General features: G+C 38.8%; 1 long non-coding RNA gene across 2 annotated transcripts in view; it reads left to right on the top strand.

Annotated features, from left to right (window-relative positions):
* Positions 1 to 12557: 12557 nt before the first annotated feature.
* The window catches only part of LOC128921545 (uncharacterized), a 58795-nt gene continuing 49131 nt past the window's right edge, over positions 12558 to 22221 (top strand). For both annotated transcript variants that reach the window (XR_008470984.1, XR_008470983.1), the window contains exon 1: positions 12558 to 12982. This is a non-coding gene — a long non-coding RNA (uncharacterized LOC128921545). The remainder of the gene's footprint in view (positions 12983 to 22221) is intronic.

Genomic DNA, 22221 nt, shown 5'->3' on the forward strand with positions numbered 1-22221 from the left:
ATCAAAAAAACTCCGTGATGGAGAATCTTAATCTGAAACCCAAAGTCGTCTGGGCAAGTCAATCTCTTCGAATCGCAATCGCATACCAGAGAGTCGAGTAAAGAGCGCTCGCAGCTGATTGCTGAACTAAATTTCAAAACCTCCCAAGTATTAGAAATATACAAGCTCGCACTAGGGCGTCGAATTCTGAGCGTTCCGAACGCCTTCATAATCTTAGAGAAAGACATCGGACGCCAAATAATAGAGGTCATAATCAAGTTTTGGCTCATTGCAAATAAAATATAATTTCATGTTCGAATTTTTCTCATTTTACTTTTTTAAAATGAACCCACGCAAGAAATGGGAAGGTACATACATATGTATAGGAGAGTGTGTATAAGTATGTAAAAACTTATAACTTTTAAAATGTTTCTTTAAACCCGTGCGAAGCCGGAACGGTCTCCTAGTGCAAAATAAATAAATACATCAGTGACTACGGAATACTCTAAACATTTAATGAAGTTCAAATTGGTTGATTTTTCTAGAGATATTATCAAAGATTGTCCCTAATCAATACCGGTTTTGACTTTAAAATTCATTTACGCGAATGCTGCGGTATAAATTCTGAAAATTTACATTCCTCGATTAAAAGCTTTCAACATTTAGCATTCTACTTTATGCACATTCAATTTGCATTGAACTGGAACAAATGTGATATGGAATAATCTAATTGTGTTTTATGTGTGTTTTCATTTTTATTGGTTGCTGGCACAGCAGCAGCAGTCTGTAGCCAAATCACATTTGTCTCATAATATTTATTATTCGGTTTCGGATTTGGCTTATTTAACCCAAAAATGGTGTGAATGCTATCAGCATTTCAAGCATTTGAAGCCATTTGAAAAGACTGAAAAGCGAATTTCCCAAAAGTCAGGCGACTGTGAAGTGATAAGTGCTCATTTGTGAGTGTTAAACACAATCACTTAGAAAAGGTTGTCTGACTATATCATACATACATACGTACAATAGTGATGAAAATAAAAGCAGGCTGGCAGATTTCGTTCTTTAGAGAGTTGTTTGACAAAACAGTTTTCGATTCTGCTTGCTTTAAATGTTTTCCCATATTTGTGAAATATATATAAATGCAAAAATTAAATAAAAATTTGAAATTTGTGACTTAAATTCCACGAATATGTGTCAGTTAATTGGATAATTCAACGATTACTAACCAAGTCATGCTCGCATCGAAGTAATCAATTAAAATTTAACAAATAATTCCGCTGAGAATAGAAAATTTAATTAACACCTTTAATCGCCTAAATGGTGTAGAACTTCTTCATATGTAGAAGTTCACGCAAGTGAGGAAAGTTTCTGATTGCCATTCACTTGGGAGTGGCCAGGAACGATTCTTTTGCATATGACTCAAGCAGCTCACGACTTCCGGTTTTAGACCAAGTATCCCTTGGGTAGCTAACAGACATCCGTTTGGAGGCGAGCTAAAGTGAGAAGGCGAAGCCCGCTTGTGCGGTTGTGCGTAGGGCTTGGGACCCACCACATAAAAAAAATCTCCCCAATGAAAACAAACACCGAGCCTCGGATGAGAAACCCCCCTTTTGATGACGACCCCTGCAAACGTACTAAGGATCATGATTTGAGGGCATGCACCTGGAATGTCCGGACTCTTAATTGGGAAGGTGCCTCTGCCCAGCTGGTTGATGTCCTCATACAACTCAAGGCTGACATCACCGCCGTCCAAGAAGTGCGATGGACGGGACAAGGACGGAAGAAGGTGGGTCCTTGTGACATCTACTACAGCGGCCATATAAAGGAGCGAAAATTCGGTGTTGGATTTGTGGTGGGAGAGAGACTACGTCGCCGAGTCCTGGCATTCACCCCGGTGGATGAACGTCTTGCCACAATCCGCATCAAAGCGAGGTTCTTCAACATATCGCTGATTTGCGCCCACGCCCCAACGGAAGAGAAGGACGATGTGACCAAAGATACTTTCTATGAGCGCCTAGAACGCACCTATGAGCGCTGCCCCCGCCACGATGTCAAAATCGTGCTTGGCGACTTTAACGCCAGGGTGGGTAAAGAAGGTGTCTTTGGCACAACAGTCGGAAAATTCAGCCTCCATGACGAAACATCGCCAAACGGCCTGAGGCTGATCGACTTCGCTGGGGCCCGAAATATGGTTGTCTGTAGTACCAGATTCCAGCATAAAAAAATTCATCAAGCAACGTGGCTGTCCCCTGATCGAAACACGCGCAATCAAATCGATCACGTTGTGATAGACGGAAGACATGTCTCCAGTGTTTTAGACGTGCGTACGCTCCGAGGACCAAACATTTACTCGGACCATTATCTAGTAGCAGCAAAGATATGCACCCGCCTCTGTGCAGCAAAGAACGCCCGTCAACAAACACAAGGAAGGTTCGACGTCGAAAAGCTGCAATCACAACCGACAGCCGAACGATTTTCTACTCGACTTGCACTCCTGCTCTCTGAGAGCACTCATCAGCATCTCGATATAAGGGAGCTGTGGAACGGCATCTCAAACTCATTGCATACCGCTGCAGCCGAAACAATTGGTCTCCGGCAACGCCAAAAAAACAGTTGGTACGTTGAGAATTGTCGTTCCGCAGTGGAGAGAAAACAGACTGCCTACCTCGCAACGTTGCGATCAACCACAACACGTTCGGGGTGGGATAGATATCGGGAACTGAAGAGGGAAGCGAGACGCATTTGCAGACGTAAAAAGAAAGAGGCCGAAATGCGTGAGTATGAAAAGCTGGCCGACATGGGTAATGCTCGAAAATTTTATGAAAAGATGAGGCGATTAACAGAAGGTTTCAAGACCGGAGCATTATCATGTAGGGACCGAGAAGGTAATCTGGTAACGGATGTCCAGAGCACACTGGAATTATGGAGGGAACACTTCTCCGACCTGCTCAATGGCAGTGAAAGTACAACACCAGGAGATGGCGAACCCGATTCCCCAATCGATGACGATGGAATAGATGTTCCATTACCCGACCATGAAGAAATTCGAATAGCAATTACCCGCTTGAAGAACAACAAAGCGGCGTGGGCCGATGGATTACCGGCCGAGCTATTCAAATACGGCGGCGAAGAACTGATAAGGTGCATGCATCAGCTTCTTTGTAGAATATGGTCGGAAGAAAGTATGCCTGACGATTGGAATCTTAGTGTGCTCTGCCCAATCCATAAGAAGGGAGACCCCACAATCTGCGCCAACTACCGTGGTATAAGTCTCCACAATATCGCATATAAGGTTTTGTCGAGCGTATTGTGTGAAAGACTAAAGCCCACCGTCAACGAACTGATTGGACCTTATCAGTGTGGCTTTAGACCTGGAAAATCCACAATGGACCAGATATTCACCACGCGCCAAATCTTGGAAAAGACCCGAGAGAGAAGAATCGATACTCACCATCTTTTTATCGATTTTAAAGCTGCCTTCGATAGCACGAAAAGGAGCTGCCTTTATGCCGCGATGTCTGAATTTGGTATCCCTGCAAAACTAATACGGCTATGTAAGCTGACGTTGAGCAACACCAAAAGCTCCGTCAGGATCGGGAAGGACCTCTCCGAGCCGTTCGATACCAAACGAGGTTTCAGACAGGGTGACTCACTATCGTGCGACTTCTTCAATCTATTCCTGGAAAAAATAATACGAGCTGCAGAACTAAATAGAGAGGGTACAATCTTCTACAAGAGTGTACAGCTCCTGGCGTATGCCGATGATATTGATATCATCGGAAGCAACAACCGCGCCGTTTGTTCTGCGTTTTCCAGACTAGATAAAGAAGCGAAGCGTATGGGTCTGGTGGTGAATGAGGACAAGACGAAATATCTCCTGTCATCAAACAAACAGTCAGCGCACTCGCGTCTTGGCTCCCACGTCACTGTTGACAGTCATAACTTTGAAGTTGTAGATAATTTCGTTTATCTGGGAACCAGCATTAACAACACCAACAATGTCAGCCTTGAAATCCAACGCAGAATCACTCTTGCCAACAGGTGCTACTTTGGACTGAGTAGGCAATTGAAAAGTAAAGTCCTCTCTCGACGAACCAAAATCAAACTCTATAAGTCGCTCATTATTCCCGTCCTGATGTATGGCGCTGAAGCGTGGACGATGACAACATCCGATGAGACGACTCTTGGGGTTTTCGAGAGAAAGGTTTTGCGCAAGATTTATGGTCCTCTAAACATTGGCAACGGCGATTACCGCAGACGATGGAACGATGAGCTGTACGATTTATACGACGACATTGACATAGTTCAGCGAATAAAAAGACAGCGGCTACGCTGGCTAGGTCATGTTGTACGAATGGAAGAAAACACTCCAGCTCTGAAAGTATTCGATGCAGTACCCGCTGGAGGAAGCCGCGGAAGAGGACGACCTCCACTCCGGTGGAAAGACCAAGTGCAAAGTGACCTGGCTTCACTTGGTGTTTCCAGTTGGCGCCAAAAAGCAAAAAGGAGGAATGAGTGGCGCGCTCTGTTGGATTCGGCTATAATCGCTTAAAGCGGTTCCTACGCCAAATATATATATACATATATATATATAAGGTTGATAATGTTTACATATATACTTAAGTACTTGCTTGAGCTGAGCACACAGCTGTGCCTAACTGTGGCTGTAAATGACATGAACATGTCACTTGATGTCTGAATGGTATTTTAACTTTATTGCCCACATTTAATTCACCAAATTACACAACAATAATTAGCTGGGCCTTCGGTCGAAGGATTTGCAATTAAACTGCTCGGCTTTAAGTGTACGAGTTTGTTTATTTTATTTACTCAGAGTAAGGTTTGTGGTAAAGCCTTGTATTTAAAATTAGGCTGATTTTGTTAAATGTCCTCCTTTTCCTTTGAAGATGTGCCGAACAAGCAAACATATGTCCAGTTTATTCCACTCTTTAAGTATTTCATTAACTTTGCGGTTTCTCTTTTTAACAAGGCAAACAAAAAATGATTTAGAACGTTGTTTTGAACAAAGATACTAAAGTTTTACTAATGTGACACTGTATAGGAATTTGATTACAGTAGAATAATGTCTACAAACTAATCTTCATTTAAACCTAATTCAAATATAGAAATGTTTACTAGTTTTCACACATCTTTTTCTAGTATATTTTGATTTGATGTAAACATTGACAATCAGATGAACCATTCAATTATCAGTGGCTTCCTATATAGGACGTTCTATAATGTGGTTTCTTATATCATATGTATTTCTTATCAGCTCCACGGATCTAAAAATTTAAATAAAATTTGCAAAATCTCATCGGTTCTTTATTTGAAACGTTAGATTGGTTCATGACATTTACTTTTTGAAGATAATTTCATTTAAATGTTGACCGCGGCTGCGTCTTAGGTGGTCCATTCGGAAAGTCCAATTTTGGGCAACTTTTTCGAGCATTTCGGCCGGAATAGCCCGAATTTCTTCGGAAATGTTGTCTTCCAAAGCTGGAATAGTTGCTGGCTTATTTCTGTAGACTTTAGACTTGACGTAGCCCCACAAAAAATAGTCTAAAGGCGTTAAATCGCATGATCTTGGTGGCCAACTTACGGGTCCATTTCTTGAGATGAATTGTTCTCCGAAGTTTTCCCTCAAAATGGCCATAGAATCGCGAGCTGTGTGGCATGTAGCGCCATCTTGTTGAAACCACATGTCAACCAAGTTCAGTTCTTCCATTTTTGGCAACAAAAAGTTTGTTAGCATCGAACGATAGCGATCGCCATTCACCGTAACGTTGCGTCCAACAGCATCTTTGAAAAAATACGGTCCAATGATTCCACCAGCGTACAAACCACACCAAACAGTGCATTTTTCGGGATGCATGGGCAGTTCTTGAACGGCTTCTGGTTGCTCTTCACCCCAAATGCGGCAATTTTGCTTATTTACGTAGCCATTCAACCAGAAATGAGCCTCATCGCTGAACAAAATTTGTCGATAAAAAAGCGGATTTTCTGCCAACTTTTCTAGGGCCCATTCACTGAAAATTCGACGTTGTGGCAGATCGTTCGGCTTCAGTTCTTGCACGAGCTGTATTTTATACGGTTTTACACCAAGATCTTTGCGTAAAATCTTCCATGTGGTCGAATAACACAAACCCAATTGCTGCGAACGGCGACGAATCGACATTTCACGGTCTTCAGCCACACTCTCAGAAACAGACGCAATATTCTCTTCTGTACGCACTGTACGCATTCGTGTGGTTGGTTTAATGTCCAATAAAGTAAACTGAGTGCGAAACTTGGTCACAATCGCATTAATTGTTTGCTCACTTGGTCGATTATGTAGACCATAAATCGGACGTAAAGCGCGAAACACATTTCGAACCGAACACTGATTTTGGTAATAAAATTCAATGATTTGCAAGCGTTGCTCGTTAGTAAGTCTATTCATGATGAAATGTCAAAGCATACTGAGCATCTTTCTCTTTGACACCATGTCTGAAATCCCACGTGATCTGTCAAATACTAATGCATGAAAATCCTAACCTCAAAAAAATCACCCGTTATAAGCTTTTCTGACGCTATGGGGATGAAATTATTTTTGTTTTTCGAAAATATTGCTTTAAAGCGCAATTTAGTTAAAGTTGGATAATCTTCGGTTGAGGGTATCAAAAAAACTCCGTGATGGAGAATCTTAATCTGAAACCCAAAGTCGTCTGGGCAAGTCAATCTCTTCGAATCGCAATCGCATACCAGAGAGTCGAGTAAAGAGCGCTCGCAGCTGATTGCTGAACTAAATTTCAAAACCTCCCAAGTATTAGAAATATACAAGCTCGCACTAGGGCGTCGAATTCTGAGCGTTCCGAACGCCTTCATAATCTTAGAGAAAGACATCGGACGCCAAATAATAGAGGTCATAATCAAGTTTTGGCTCATTGCAAATAAAATATAATTTCATGTTCGAATTTTTCTCATTTTACTTTTTTAAAATGAACCCACGCAAGAAATGGGAAGGTACATAGATATGTATAGGAGAGTGTGTATAAGTATGTAAAAACTTATAACTTTTAAAATGTTTCTTTAAACCCGTGCGAAGCCGGAACGGTCTCCTAGTGCAAAATAAATAAATACATCAGTGACTACGAAATACTCTAAACATTTAATGAAGTTCAAATTGGTTGATTTTTCTAGAGATATTATCAAAGATTGTCCCTAATCAATACCGGTTTTGACTTTAAAATTCATTTACGCGAATGCTGCGGTATAAATTCTGAAAATTTACATTCCTCGATTAAAAGCTTTCAACATTTAGCATTCTACTTTATGCACATTCAATTTGCATTGAACTGGAACAAATGTGATATGGAATAATCTAATTGTGTTTTATGTGTGTTTTCATTTTTATTGGTTGCTGGCACAGCAGCAGCAGTCTGTAGCCAAATCACATTTGTCTCATAATATTTATTATTCGGTTTCGGATTTGGCTTATTTAACCCAAAAATGGTGTGAATGCTATCAGCATTTCAAGCATTTGAAGCCATTTGAAAAGACTGAAAAGCGAATTTCCCAAAAGTCAGGCGACTGTGAAGTGATAAGTGCTCATTTGTGAGTGTTAAACACAATCACTTAGAAAAGGTTGTCTGACTATATCATACATACATACGTACAATAGTGATGAAAATAAAAGCAGGCTGGCAGATTTCGTTCTTTAGAGAGTTGTTTGACAAAACAGTTTTCGATTCTGCTTGCTTTAAATGTTTTCCCATATTTGTGAAATATATATAAATGCAAAAATTAAATAAAAATTTGAAATTTGTGACTTAAATTCCACGAATATGTGTCAGTTAATTGGATAATTCAACGATTACTAACCAAGTCATGCTCGCATCGAAGTAATCAATTAAAATTTAACAAATAATTCCGCTGAGAATAGAAAATTTAATTAACACCTTTAATCGCCTAAATGGTGTAGAACTTCTTCATATGTAGAAGTTCACGCAAGTGAGGAAAGTTTCTGATTGCCATTCACTTGGGAGTGGCCAGGAACGATTCTTTTGCATATGACTCAAGCAGCTCACGACTTCCGGTTTTAGACCAAGTATCCCTTGGGTAGCTAACAGACATCCGTTTGGAGGCGAGCTAAAGTGAGAAGGCGAAACCCGCTTGTGCGGTTGTGCGTAGGGCTTGGGACCCACCACATAAAAAAAATCTCCCCAATGAAAACAAACACCGAGCCTCGGATGAGAAACCCCCCTTTTGATGACGACCCCTGCAAACGTACTAAGGATCATGATTTGAGGGCATGCACCTGGAATGTCCGGACTCTTAATTGGGAAGGTGCCTCTGCCCAGCTGGTTGATGTCCTCATACAACTCAAGGCTGACATCACCGCCGTCCAAGAAGTGCGATGGACGGGACAAGGACGGAAGAAGGTGGGTCCTTGTGACATCTACTACAGCGGCCATATAAAGGAGCGAAAATTCGGTGTTGGATTTGTGGTGGGAGAGAGACTACGTCGCCGAGTCCTGGCATTCACCCCGGTGGATGAACGTCTTGCCACAATCCGCATCAAAGCGAGGTTCTTCAACATATCGCTGATTTGCGCCCACGCCCCAACGGAAGAGAAGGACGATGTGACCAAAGATACTTTCTATGAGCGCCTAGAACGCACCTATGAGCGCTGCCCCCGCCACGATGTCAAAATCGTGCTTGGCGATTTTAACGCCAGGGTGGGTAAAGAAGGTGTCTTTGGCACAACAGTCGGAAAATTCAGCCTCCATGACGAAACATCGCCAAACGGCCTGAGGCTGATCGACTTCGCTGGGGCCCGAAATATGGTTGTCTGTAGTACCAGATTCCAGCATAAAAAAATTCATCAAGCAACGTGGCTGTCCCCTGATCGAAACACGCGCAATCAAATCGATCACGTTGTGATAGACGGAAGACATGTCTCCAGTGTTTTAGACGTGCGTACGCTCCGAGGACCAAACATTTACTCGGACCATTATCTAGTAGCAGCAAAGATATGCACCCGCCTCTGTGCAGCAAAGAACGCCCGTCAACAAACACAAGGAAGGTTCGACGTCGAAAAGCTGCAATCACAACCGACAGCCGAACGATTTTCTACTCGACTTGCACTCCTGCTCTCTGAGAGCACTCATCAGCATCTCGATATAAGGGAGCTGTGGAACGGCATCTCAAACTCATTGCATACCGCTGCAGCCGAAACAATTGGTCTCCGGCAACGCCAAAAAAACAGTTGGTACGTTGAGAATTGTCGTTCCGCAGTGGAGAGAAAACAGACTGCCTACCTCGCAACGTTGCGATCAACCACAACACGTTCGGGGTGGGATAGATATCGGGAACTGAAGAGGGAAGCGAGACGCATTTGCAGACGTAAAAAGAAAGAGGCCGAAATGCGTGAGTATGAAAAGCTGGCCGACATGGGTAATGCTCGAAAATTTTATGAAAAGATGAGGCGATTAACAGAAGGTTTCAAGACCGGAGCATTATCATGTAGGGACCGAGAAGGTAATCTGGTAACGGATGTCCAGAGCACACTGGAATTATGGAGGGAACACTTCTCCGACCTGCTCAATGGCAGTGAAAGTACAACACCAGGAGATGGCGAACCCGATTCCCCAATCGATGACGATGGAATAGATGTTCCATTACCCGACCATGAAGAAATTCGAATAGCAATTACCCGCTTGAAGAACAACAAAGCGGCGTGGGCCGATGGATTACCGGCCGAGCTATTCAAATACGGCGGCGAAGAACTGATAAGGTGCATGCATCAGCTTCTTTGTAGAATATGGTCGGAAGAAAGTATGCCTGACGATTGGAATCTTAGTGTACTCTGCCCAATCCATAAGAAGGGAGACCCCACAATCTGCGCCAACTACCGTGGTATAAGTCTCCACAATATCGCATATAAGGTTTTGTCGAGCGTATTGTGTGAAAGACTAAAGCCCACCGTCAACGAACTGATTGGACCTTATCAGTGTGGCTTTAGACCTGGAAAATCCACAATGGACCAGATATTCACCACGCGCCAAATCTTGGAAAAGACCCGAGAGAGAAGAATCGATACTCACCATCTTTTTATCGATTTTAAAGCTGCCTTCGATAGCACGAAAAGGAGCTGCCTTTATGCCGCGATGTCTGAATTTGGTATCCCTGCAAAACTAATACGGCTATGTAAGCTGACGTTGAGCAACACCAAAAGCTCCGTCAGGATCGGGAAGGACCTCTCCGAGCCGTTCGATACCAAACGAGGCTTCAGACAGGGTGACTCACTATCGTGCGACTTCTTCAATCTATTCCTGGAAAAAATAATACGAGCTGCAGAACTAAATAGAGAGGGTACAATCTTCTACAAGAGTGTACAGCTCCTGGCGTATGCCGATGATATTGATATCATCGGAAGCAACAACCGCGCCGTTTGTTCTGCGTTTTCCAGACTAGATAAAGAAGCGAAGCGTATGGGTCTGGTGGTGAATGAGGACAAGACGAAATATCTCCTGTCATCAAACAAACAGTCAGCGCACTCGCGTCTTGGCTCCCACGTCACTGTTGACAGTCATAACTTTGAAGTTGTAGATAATTTCGTTTATCTGGGAACCAGCATTAACAACACCAACAATGTCAGCCTTGAAATCCAACGCAGAATCACTCTTGCCAACAGGTGCTACTTTGGACTGAGTAGGCAATTGAAAAGTAAAGTCCTCTCTCGACGAACCAAAATCAAACTCTATAAGTCGCTCATTATTCCCGTCCTGATGTATGGCGCTGAAGCGTGGACGATGACAACATCCGATGAGACGACTCTTGGGGTTTTCGAGAGAAAGGTTTTGCGCAAGATTTATGGTCCTCTAAACATTGGCAACGGCGATTACCGCAGACGATGGAACGATGAGCTGTACGATTTATACGACGACATTGACATAGTTCAGCGAATAAAAAGACAGCGGCTACGCTGGCTAGGTCATGTTGTACGGATGGAAGAAAACACTCCAGCTCTGAAAGTATTCGATGCAGTACCCGCTGGAGGAAGCCGCGGAAGAGGACGACCTCCACTCCGGTGGAAAGACCAAGTGCAAAGTGACCTGGCTTCACTTGGTGTTTCCAGTTGGCGCCAAAAAGCAAAAAGGAGGAATGAGTGGCGCGCTCTGTTGGATTCGGCTATAATCGCTTAAAGCGGTTCCTACGCCAAATATATATATACATATATATATATAAGGTTGATAATGTTTACATATATACTTAAGTACTTGTTTGAGCTGAGCACACAGCTGTGCCTAACTGTGGCTGTAAATGACATGAACATGTCACTTGATGTCTGAATGGTATTTTAACTTTATTGCCCACATTTAATTCACCAAATTACACAACAATAATTAGCTGGGCCTTCGGTCGAAGGATTTGCAATTAAACTGCTCGGCTTTAAGTGTACGAGTTTGTTTATTTTATTTACTCAGAGTAAGGTTTGTGGTAAAGCCTTGTATTTAAAATTAGGCTGATTTTGTTAAATGTCCTCCTTTTCCTTTGAAGATGTGCCGAACAAGCAAACATATGTCCAGTTTATTCCACTCTTTAAGTATTTCATTAACTTTGCGGTTTCTCTTTTTAACAAGGCAAACAAAAAATGATTTAGAACGTTGTTTTGAACAAAGATACTAAAGTTTTACTAATGTGACACTGTATAGGAATTTGATAACAGTAGAATAATGTCTACAAACTAATCTTCATTTAAACCTAATTCAAATATAGAAATGTTTACTAGTTTTCACACATCTTTTTCTAGTATATTTTGATTTGATGTAAACATTGACAATCAGATGAACCATTCAATTATCAGTGGCTTCCTATATAGGACGTTCTATAATGTGGTTTCTTATATCATATGTATTTCTTATCAGCTCCACGGATCTAAAAATGTTTATTATATAAGCTTTTCTGACGCTATGGGGATGAAATTATTTTTGTTTTTCGAAAATATTGCTTTAAAGCGCAATTTAGTTAAAGTTGGATAATCTTCGGTTGATCTGTTGAAACAATTCACTATAAATATTTTGTATACCAGTTTAGGTAATCTATTCAGTAACCTATAATCGGTAATCTTGTTGAAGTCAGACTAGACTAAATTTTTTTTCGTGGTTTGTTTTCGAATAAGTTTCAGCCCGCTATGGACAATATGGAACCAGTCGTTAGAGAGATAATGCCAGAAACCGTTATCTATGTCATAGAAAATAACAATAAATGTTGAAATGATTTTTGGTTTCATATACTTATATTGACATGTTGACAAGTCTATGCTAGTTAAGTCGTTTCAGTGCAAGAACAATATGTCGGCAACATCTTCGCTTCTATTTCTTGGAATCATAGCAGTGCAATTAATTAAACTATCCCTTGTAAGTGTTTAGTTTTGAAGTACTTATACCACATAGTGGTGATAAATTGTCTTACATGTACATATGTATGAATATAATTGTATCTATGTAAACCAAATGCGAATAAACACAACCAATGCAAAGTGTGGCAACGCTGCATTGCACAATTTCACCAACACGGCTGGTGAGTTCGTACTCGTTGCTTCGTACGAATATACACAAAGCAAAGACGAAGGTTAACGTTTACCGGAAAATGTAAATACATATTAAGCTATTCGCATTTGGTAGTTGCTGAAAATATGGTGTAGAATAAAATATCAAATATTCTCTTTAGCGTATAAATTATGCGAGGTGTGAAAATCATAAAAATATATATACATACAATGGAAAACGCTTGCTGCTGAAGTGAAAAATATTGATAATTTGAATGATTGTAAGTTACTAAAAATAAAGAAGAGCAATTGTTTTAAAAATGGTGCAATTAATCGCTAAACCTGAGTAAACATTTTCTGACGAAATGGAAATCGGAAAGTAGCTGATAAAAAGCTTAAAAGTGTATTGTGCAATGACGAGCAATGTAAATACAAAATGAAAACACAAATTTCTACACTAATGATCAGGTAAAAACTATAATATAACCAGCCCAACATGTACAAAGTGTGATTGCTATATACACTGCATTGTAATAAGAAATCAGCTGCTTAGTACAAAGTATGTGTGAAAGCATGTTGCATATGTAGTGGTAAATAATGGTAACAGTAGAGGAAGGAAGTACATAGACAAGTGTCTTTTGTCTATGGTAAACCATGACTTTGCTTTTGAACAAAAGGTGGGAAGTTTTGTAGGCATTTGAAATTAGAATAACACCAATTCAATATAATCATTCACTGAACATTATTTATAATCTTTATTATATGAATATCCCTGTATTTACCTCGTGATTGTTAAATCAAGTGTTGCGTTACTACTTTTCACCATAAATTTTTGGTTCCATTTGTAAAATTTGTTGTTATACCGTAAAATACCGTTATCAGTCTCGATTAAATGGTTTTATACCATTAGTTTTTCTCCCCCGCATTTTTGTTGTGAGGCATCGTTGAGGTGAACCGAGAAATTATCGCTAACTATAAAAGTGCGCGGGCAAAAAAGATGCAACACGTTCGATGGTGCAAATTAGCAATGCTTGAACTGTGCCAAGCTGTCGGAAATAACAAAACGTCAATAAACATACAAACCTACACTATCACAGTCATTCACGAAAAGTCAAGCATATATCGACGCACAGTTAGGCGCGTAGAGTAATAGTTCAGAAGTCGGCGAATGTTTATCATGCTGAGCATTTCGCATACAGAATTTAACACCGCCAACATCGATTACAACGACGGCCTTGTAAGTGGCTCTGGTGCTGAAATAAGCTTGAATCGTATTTGAAAGACTGGAATTTTCGCAATACAAGTGACGACGTGAAGGCGTGAATGCTTCGTTAGCATCGTATTTTGAAAAGCGTTCTGAGAACTTAATCCCTTTATCCCAACAAACAACGAAAATCCAACCTGCATGCCGCATTGTTTCCATTCACACTACAACAAATGGAAAAAATCCAAATCCGCCACACTGTTATTACCACTATAAGCACAATTCAGTTTTCCATTATTCCCATTTAACCTCCTTTTATTAGAATTTACTGTACCGTTCGTCTCGACCTAATCATCGTCATTGGCATTCGCATTTACAGTTTTACCTAAAGGGATTTGTGAAAATAGCTATAGCTAAAGCGTTGGCTTTGAATCAGTCAGCCACTAGAACGGTACAACGGCATTGTTCAAACTAAAGTATTTGTTCATTCGTTCCTTCATTCGATGAAAATACCTCACCACGCAATTCTCTAAATCCATAGTAAACGTAAAGTGATTATTATTATTTTTCTCTGAGTATACATTTTGATATATTATAGAAAAACATATTCTCGTGAAAATTCGTTAATCTTTCAAAGATAGCTTAGAATTTGGAACGTTTCCTATTAGAAGTATTATATTAAATGGCATACCTCATGGACTTATCTAGACATGTTCGAGATCCTTTTTATAGTGTTAAGGAGTTCTAATTATAATCTTCCCAATTGTCTTCTCTTTCATGTAATATGTATGTAATTTATACTCATATCGTTGTATTACATTGAGAGTAGCGTTTGTGTTGTCTAATTACTCATTTATCAAGTTTTCGGAATCAACCGAGAACCTATTTGTGACTTCCCTTGCGCACAAAATCTTGCACTTCTTTGTGTTCAAATGTGCAATTTAAGTATTTTTGTAGTAGATAATTTTATAATTGAATTTTATTTTCTTGACTTTTGCACCGCCGACAGACAATTTTAGCAAAATCGCTGAGACTGTTTGGCGTTTCGCAGTTTTCATTCAGCGCACAACAAAAAACAGAATTGTCCCCTCAAAGATCAGTGAAATTTTTGCTTTAAGTTTTTTCGTTGGCTTTTCAAGGTCCCTAGATAGAAAAAATGTTACCGCATTCAGTTTTTAGTCTTCGAGCGTTCACTGCGTTTAGCTTTAGTACGGGCCATTGCTAATGGTTTTGCTAAATTTGTAAATTTGATTGTCTCGTAGATCATAAACTGAATTACCAAGAATCTGAACAAAGTGCAATGAAGCGTTTGAGCAGAAGGAATGTGCAAAGTCATCAAAAGAAAATGTGCACCACGTAGCGCCCGCCGCGTGCTGATTTGAATACCAATACAAACTGATGTCTATTTTGGATACGGGATATATATGAATGAATAACTATGTACATTTTAGTTTTGAATGATTTCTGCTAACGTTCTCGTAGCCACGCATGCTAACATGCGCGTGAATGCATTTGTATGTAGACTCTTCTGTCGTCTCTTCTGCCTAATTTACAATTTGATTTATGACACATGAAATTCAATTAAATAACATAATCCAATAAGAATTACAGTGCCACTCGAGCAAAGTGTGCCATCATCAGCCTCCTTAATATGACCATAATTTCTACCTACATGTATACTTTATGTACTATGTATGTATGTGATTGGCGTTCAACCGTTTAGCCGGTTATAGCCGAATCGAATAGGGGGCGCGCCACTCCTCTCTTTCCTTCGCAGTCGGCAATCGCAATCGTCTCATCTGATGTTGACATCGTCCAAGCTTCTGCACCATAAAGCAGGGCGGGAATGATAATCGACTTGTAGAGTTTGATTTTGGTTCGTCTAGATAGGTCTTTACTGTTCAATTGCCTACTCAGTCCAAAGTAGCACCTGTTGGCAAGAGTGATTCTGCGCTGGATTTCGAGGCTGACATTATTGGTGTTGTTGATACTGGTTCCCAGTTAGACGAAATTATCTACAACTTCGAAGTTATGACTGTCAACAGTGACGTGGGAGCCAAGACGCGAATGCGCCGACTGTATGCTTGATGACAGGAGATATTTCGTCTTGTCCTCATTCACCTCCAGACCCATTCGCTTCGCCTCCTTATCCATCCTTATATGACTATATAATCTGCTTTGCAAATTTTAATTGAGTTGTTCGGTGACAATTGACGCGCGCGCTAATTCATTGTATCTTCTCCCTGCAACGTGAACGGCCTCAAATGTTATCCGCTCAAACTGTTGTCGTCGCCATGAAAACGCGGCAGTTTGTCTCGTTGCTCGAATTATGTCACCACGCCGCACAGCGTTTGCACCGCATTTGGTGTGGTCTGTGTAAAGTGAGTCGGTGTTTTTCAATTTAAATAGCATGTCGAAAGAGATCGCGAACAAGAGAGAGGGGGCATACTATTTGTATTGTCTATTTTTAATTCATTTAATTTTGTATATTTTATGGCCGGCGTAGTTGTTGTTATTGTTGATGCTTTGCTCATCACGAGCAGACAATTATTTTATTTATGTCTATCAACTGCATATTCAGATTTGGTTTCTAATTAATTTTTCAGCATAAACACAACAACAACTCAGCTACATACATTTGTCTATATGTATTGAGTGTTAAAAAATATATAGAATTGTTTGTTTCGGGTCGGGTAGATTTTTAGTTTTTATTCTTGCTAACTAATTAACAACCAAAAATAAAATAAAAGTATATAGATAACACAAATATATAAGAAGCATGCATGGAAGGAAGGGCATTCGGGTACTCACATATTAACCGATATATACGGTATAAAGTTTAACGGAAGTTTAAAAAGTCGTCTATTAGTTATGTGGGGGAAATTTTGTTAGCACGCTTACTTACAACATACAAATAATAAATTTGAAACAGATTTTTATTGCTGAACATTTCCTGCTGATATTTATGTGGCAAAACTAAAGAATTTCTTGTTGTCCTTCCCATACGCACATGACACACGCCTCCACACACTTGTTCAGTCATTACGTTCTCCAAACACACAACTTAATTGCTGGACAATTTTGTTTTGTCGTTGTGCCATCAAACAATTGCCACTACATGCGTGAGCTGCAAAGCAAATCGCACAGCACAGGAATGTTATTTAATGATCATGTAAATAAATAAACACGAATACTGAATTGTACAATAATAATGAGCAAAAGCAGCAATAACAGCAACACACATGAGTTCCAGGTGTGCAACAGCTAAACGAGAAAGAGAGAGCGAGAACGACACGAAAAAATTGAAAGTGTGCCGAAAACCTGGCTAATCCTGCCAACACTAGCACGTTTCTCTGCTCTCAAATCACGGTGTCTAACAATAGAACACAAACATTTCCTTGCATTACCCCTCACACTCGGCCAAAGAGATCTTATCTAGCGCCAGCTAGAGCAATAAATATAGGTGAAAATTATCACATAAGTCTACTTAGAGTAATGGTGTGAGTGTTTGTAAGTGCCTGTATTGACAAAATGTTAATGCAGCAAACGGCAGGAAACCAACGCGTGACGAAAATTCTTAAAACACCCGAAATGAACTGGAAAATCCGACAACTCGCCTTGCTTGGCCTAACCAAAGCATTGGGCCAAAATAAAACAAACATAGAAATGCGAGTGCAAATGTTCAATAACTATGAGCTATTTGTGAAAAATACGTATTCATTCAGACATACAAACATAGAACCAAATGGAAATGTATGTGTGTATTTAGCATCAAATGCTGTCAATCTGCAAACATGTTAATTTGTGTGCTAATTGCCAAAGAGTGTATGAGTAGCAAGAATGGTAATGGCATTGAACTCACAATGTTAATTTTACTGAAACGTTTTCCATTCAGAATTACATACGAACATGTGAAAACATGTGTTCGCATAAAGCATGAAATAGTATAAAAAGGCAAAAAAAGGAGTTCAAACAATTAAAAATATAATTATTTGTAATGACAGATTGTTACTTGTTATTGTTCACAATAAACAAAAGTTGAAAATTGCAAACGAATTTTTCTATCGTTCCTATTAACCATTTAGCAAATGATTAAATGTTTCGGAGAACCGATTATAAATTTCTAAATGCAACAATGAATCGGAAATGTATTATTTATATAATCAACATTGTATTTATATTTAATATATACTATCAAATTGTACATTCAGTATTGAAAAACTCATATCGAAGAATTTATTTGGATTTATTTAGAAATCACTACACGGGGAATTCGGATTGAGTGTTGAAACACAAAATTTATGAAATTTATGAATTTTATGAAAAACCACATACTGTTATTTTTTACAAGTAATATAAATTTAATGAATTTTAATGAATTTTTCAAAACCGTCGCTAAATTTTTGATTTAAGCCACTGGCGAATTAAGTTCCATTTTCGCAATATTACTAAGTCACCTTAAGTGCACATTCAACTATATGCATGTATATTAGACCTGGCGTTATTTTTTTTTTTTTTTTGGAATTTTGAGTGCGGGGATTGGTCAAATATGCGATTCGATGTAATAATTCATGTGGTAAATTTTTAACTCAATCAGAGTGTGCCAACCTGTGCCATAATGAGGTCAAAGTTCAAAATATAGAAAAACAATTGGTTTTTTTACTGTTTTCTGTTTATTTATTAAAGAAAAAATAAAATGAAGCAATTTTTCCACAATTTGCATTTCTATTATTAACATATGTCTCAAGAATATTACAAAAGCGAAGTTTTAGTATATGAAGGGAACTTTTGCCTGTAGTTCTCGACAATATGAAGCAAGTATTGTTTATCTTCTTCGCTATGAGTTAAAGACCGGTTAAAATCTGTTATTAGTTTTACTTTCCTCTCAGCAGAATCATTAACAGCAGTGACGTTTTTGAGGATTTGAACACCTTTTAAATATTCTGCATTTTCGCACCAATTTGAGGGATCTAAGTTGAAAAATTTTACGTCTATTTCCAAACGTGAAAAGATATTTCTAGTTCTTTGCGTTACAAAACAACTTAAATCTTTACTTATGAATGCTTTCATTTCTTCAATGCTGGCATTTACATTTTTATGCAGATAAACGCTATTGTCGTCATTGCTTTCAAACTCCTTTTCTAATGCTAGTGCTTCAACCATCTTTCTTTTCACATTTACATAAGTCCACATTAGAATCGAAAAAGGCGAGACCAACGGCTTCCTCGGACAGATACCATAAGTGGTTTTTCATTTTATCTAATAAGGCCAGAGATATTTTTGGGTCGTAATAACCGGCAATGTTTTTTACCAGCTGCAAATCCAAATTTGGTGCTACGACTGCATTAGTAGTTCGAAACCAATACCAATATTAATGGGGTGCCTAATACTTTTGGCCAAGGCTGTATAAAGACGCACCAGGAAAATACACACATTGCGGAATCCATTCAAATGGCTGGAAGACATTTTAAATTGTTTTTGCAAAGCAAACAATTTTAAGGCACATAGTCAAAACTTTGAAGTTGTAGATAATTTCATCTACCTGGGAACCAGCATTAACAGCAATAACAATGTCAGCCGGGAAATCCAACGCAGAATCACTTTTGCCAACAGGTGCTACTATGGACTAAGTGGGCAATTGAAAAGTAAAGTCCTCTCTCGACGAACAAAAACCAAACTCTACAAGTCTCTCATCATTCCCGTCCTACTTTACGGTGCAGAAGCGTGGACGATGTCAACATCCGATGAGACGGCACTAGGAGTTTTCGAGAGAAAGGTTTTGCGGAAGATTTATGGTCGCAGACGATGGAACGATGAGCTGTATGTGTTATTCGACGACATAGACGTAGTCCAGCGAATAAAAAAACAGCGGCTACGCTGGCTAGGTCATGTTGTTCGAATGGATGAAAGTGCTCCAGCTCTGAAAGTATTCGATGCAGTACCCGCTGGTGGAAGCCGAGGAAGAGGGAGACCTCCACTCCGATGGAAGGACCAGGTGGAGAGGGAACTGGCTTCGCTTGGTATAACCAATTGGCGCCAAACTGCCAGAAGAAGGGATACGTGGCGCGCTGTTTTGGACTCGGCTATAACCTCGTAAGCGGTGTCTACGCCAGTCAAGAAGAAGAAGATATCGCTTTTCACTTAAACCTGGCATGTGACCTCGCGCCAGGTGCACGAAAGGAAAAGTTCGGGATGCTGCCACCTAAGAAAATAAACATGAGTTGCAATAGCTCTTTGTAATCATGGCGAATGTGGTCTTTTGCTATATTTTTGACGCAAAATTCTTTATTGGCTTCACCTTCCTCTGCATTTATAGCACGTCGCACTTCTTCATCCATGATTCCAATTGAAAGATCTTTTAAATTGAAAGTGTTCCATTCCCGCGAAAAACGTTCAAATATATAATTCGAGTAATTTGTTGTTGTGAACTCAGTGAACACAATTCCACTCAATTCCAACAACAGTCTTGTGCAGATAATTTGTGTAGTCAGTGGCCCGCCTTAGTTCAATGGAATTTTTACTAATTTACTCTTTTCTAATATTTATAAATTTTCTTATCATTATTGGACATATAGAAAAAATTACTGTGCAAAATATTGAGGAAAAATGAGGTAATTACATTCTATATATAATAAATAAACAGATAACAGTAAAAAAAGCAAGTGTTTTTCCATATTTTGAACTTTGACCTCATTATGGCACAGGTTGGCACACTCTGATTGAGTTAAAAATTTACCACATGAATTATTACATCGAATCGCATATTTGACCAATCCCCGTACTCAAAATTCCAAAAAAAAATCTCATATAAGCTGTGCCAGCTCTAATGTATATGTTTTAGGGTGGCTCTTACAAAAATTGAAAATAATTAAGATATCTTGATGAAATATGCCTATTCGCAGGTGACTTTTATCAATGAAGATTAAAAGAAAAATTAAATTAAATATATATGTATCTATGTATATAACTTTTTTTTATTTATATCTATAATATCTCACTATCACTAGTTTTTTTCTAGTATTTTCCATAGCCAATCTCTCTAGTGAAATCGAATCTTTGACACCAAAAATTATATGTGATATATAGATTTAAAGTAGATTTAAAGTAGTAGTAGTCCAGATTGAGTTTTAAGCAATCTGTTTTAATTTTTTCCTTCTCACATTTGAGATCTACCCTAATTTACTCATATACCAGCTATAACACTAAAGAATTTTCTTGCGCATTTATTTTATATTTCTTCGTTTTTTGTATTAGACATATTAATGTGGCAACTCAGGCAAACTGCAAAACTCTGAGTAGACATGCCAACAAAAACTGCATTACACCCGCACATTTGACACAAAAACAGGAACATACCATATATACCTCCAATATGCAACTATATTGCAATGTGTACTATATATAATGTTTCAACTAAACTGTTCCTCCTATGAGCTGCTTCTCTAGCCTTAAATAAAAATTTTATATAATTTTGGCGTCGGCTAGCCATTATTTACCTAGCACTTTACAAACCTACGCATACAGGTATAGTTTTATATATAAATACATATGAAAAAATACATTTTGGAAATGTGATAAAAAATTAAATTTGGAACTGGATCGCTTGGCAGCGTTTTCGTGTTGATTTTGGCAATAGCTAAGGATGCGACCGCAATTTCTTGTGCTCCATTGACAGGCAGTATAGTGGGACATTGTATACGGTACATGGTCGTGTGTTTTCAAAAAACTAACCGCCTGGAGAATTGCTAATAATTGAAAGGTAGCATATAAACAAACAAAAGCTAAACACAGCAATAAAATATGAAAAAAACTTACTCCGAACGATGTTTACTTCAGCTGCATACAAATTAACTTTTTTCGCGATATTTTCTTTCGAGTCTCTTCTACAAAATTATAGTTTGTTGACTCAATTACTCAATCAGCAATACGAAAATGGTCCTTCAAACATTTTTATGCAAATTAAAACCAATATATATAATATTATCACAATGCTTTCACACACCAACTAAGTGTTTTATTCAATAAAAACATATTTTTAACGACAGTAAAATTCAGACCCGATTTTATACGATGAAAAGTAGTCTGAGTTAAAAATGCCTTACTGTGAATAAGGCGGAGTATGTATCTTGTATGTTAGACACGGTCTCACTATAGATAACCTACCACTATTATACTAATACGAATGTGGTGACATCTAGTGAATCATAAATACCCATTTTTGTATTAATTTTTATCTGGGACGCCGGTGAGGTTTCCCATTATGTTCTTCTGAGTGCGAACAATGAGTTGACATACTATATATTATATAAGATGGGTTTTCTTTCAAAATAGTTTCAGAAACGTTTGCAGCGCATAACATAACCTGACCAAAATTTTCTTTGAATCTACATAATTTTGTGAATTGAAAATATTTTCAATATGTTTTCAATATTTTCAATGTATGTGTTTGGATAAACTTTATACATCAGCAATGCCTTTTCATATTTATATCTACTGCAAAGAT

Source organism: Zeugodacus cucurbitae, chromosome 2 (assembly GCF_028554725.1).
Source record: "Zeugodacus cucurbitae isolate PBARC_wt_2022May chromosome 2, idZeuCucr1.2, whole genome shotgun sequence".
NCBI lineage: Eukaryota > Metazoa > Arthropoda > Insecta > Diptera > Tephritidae > Zeugodacus > Zeugodacus cucurbitae.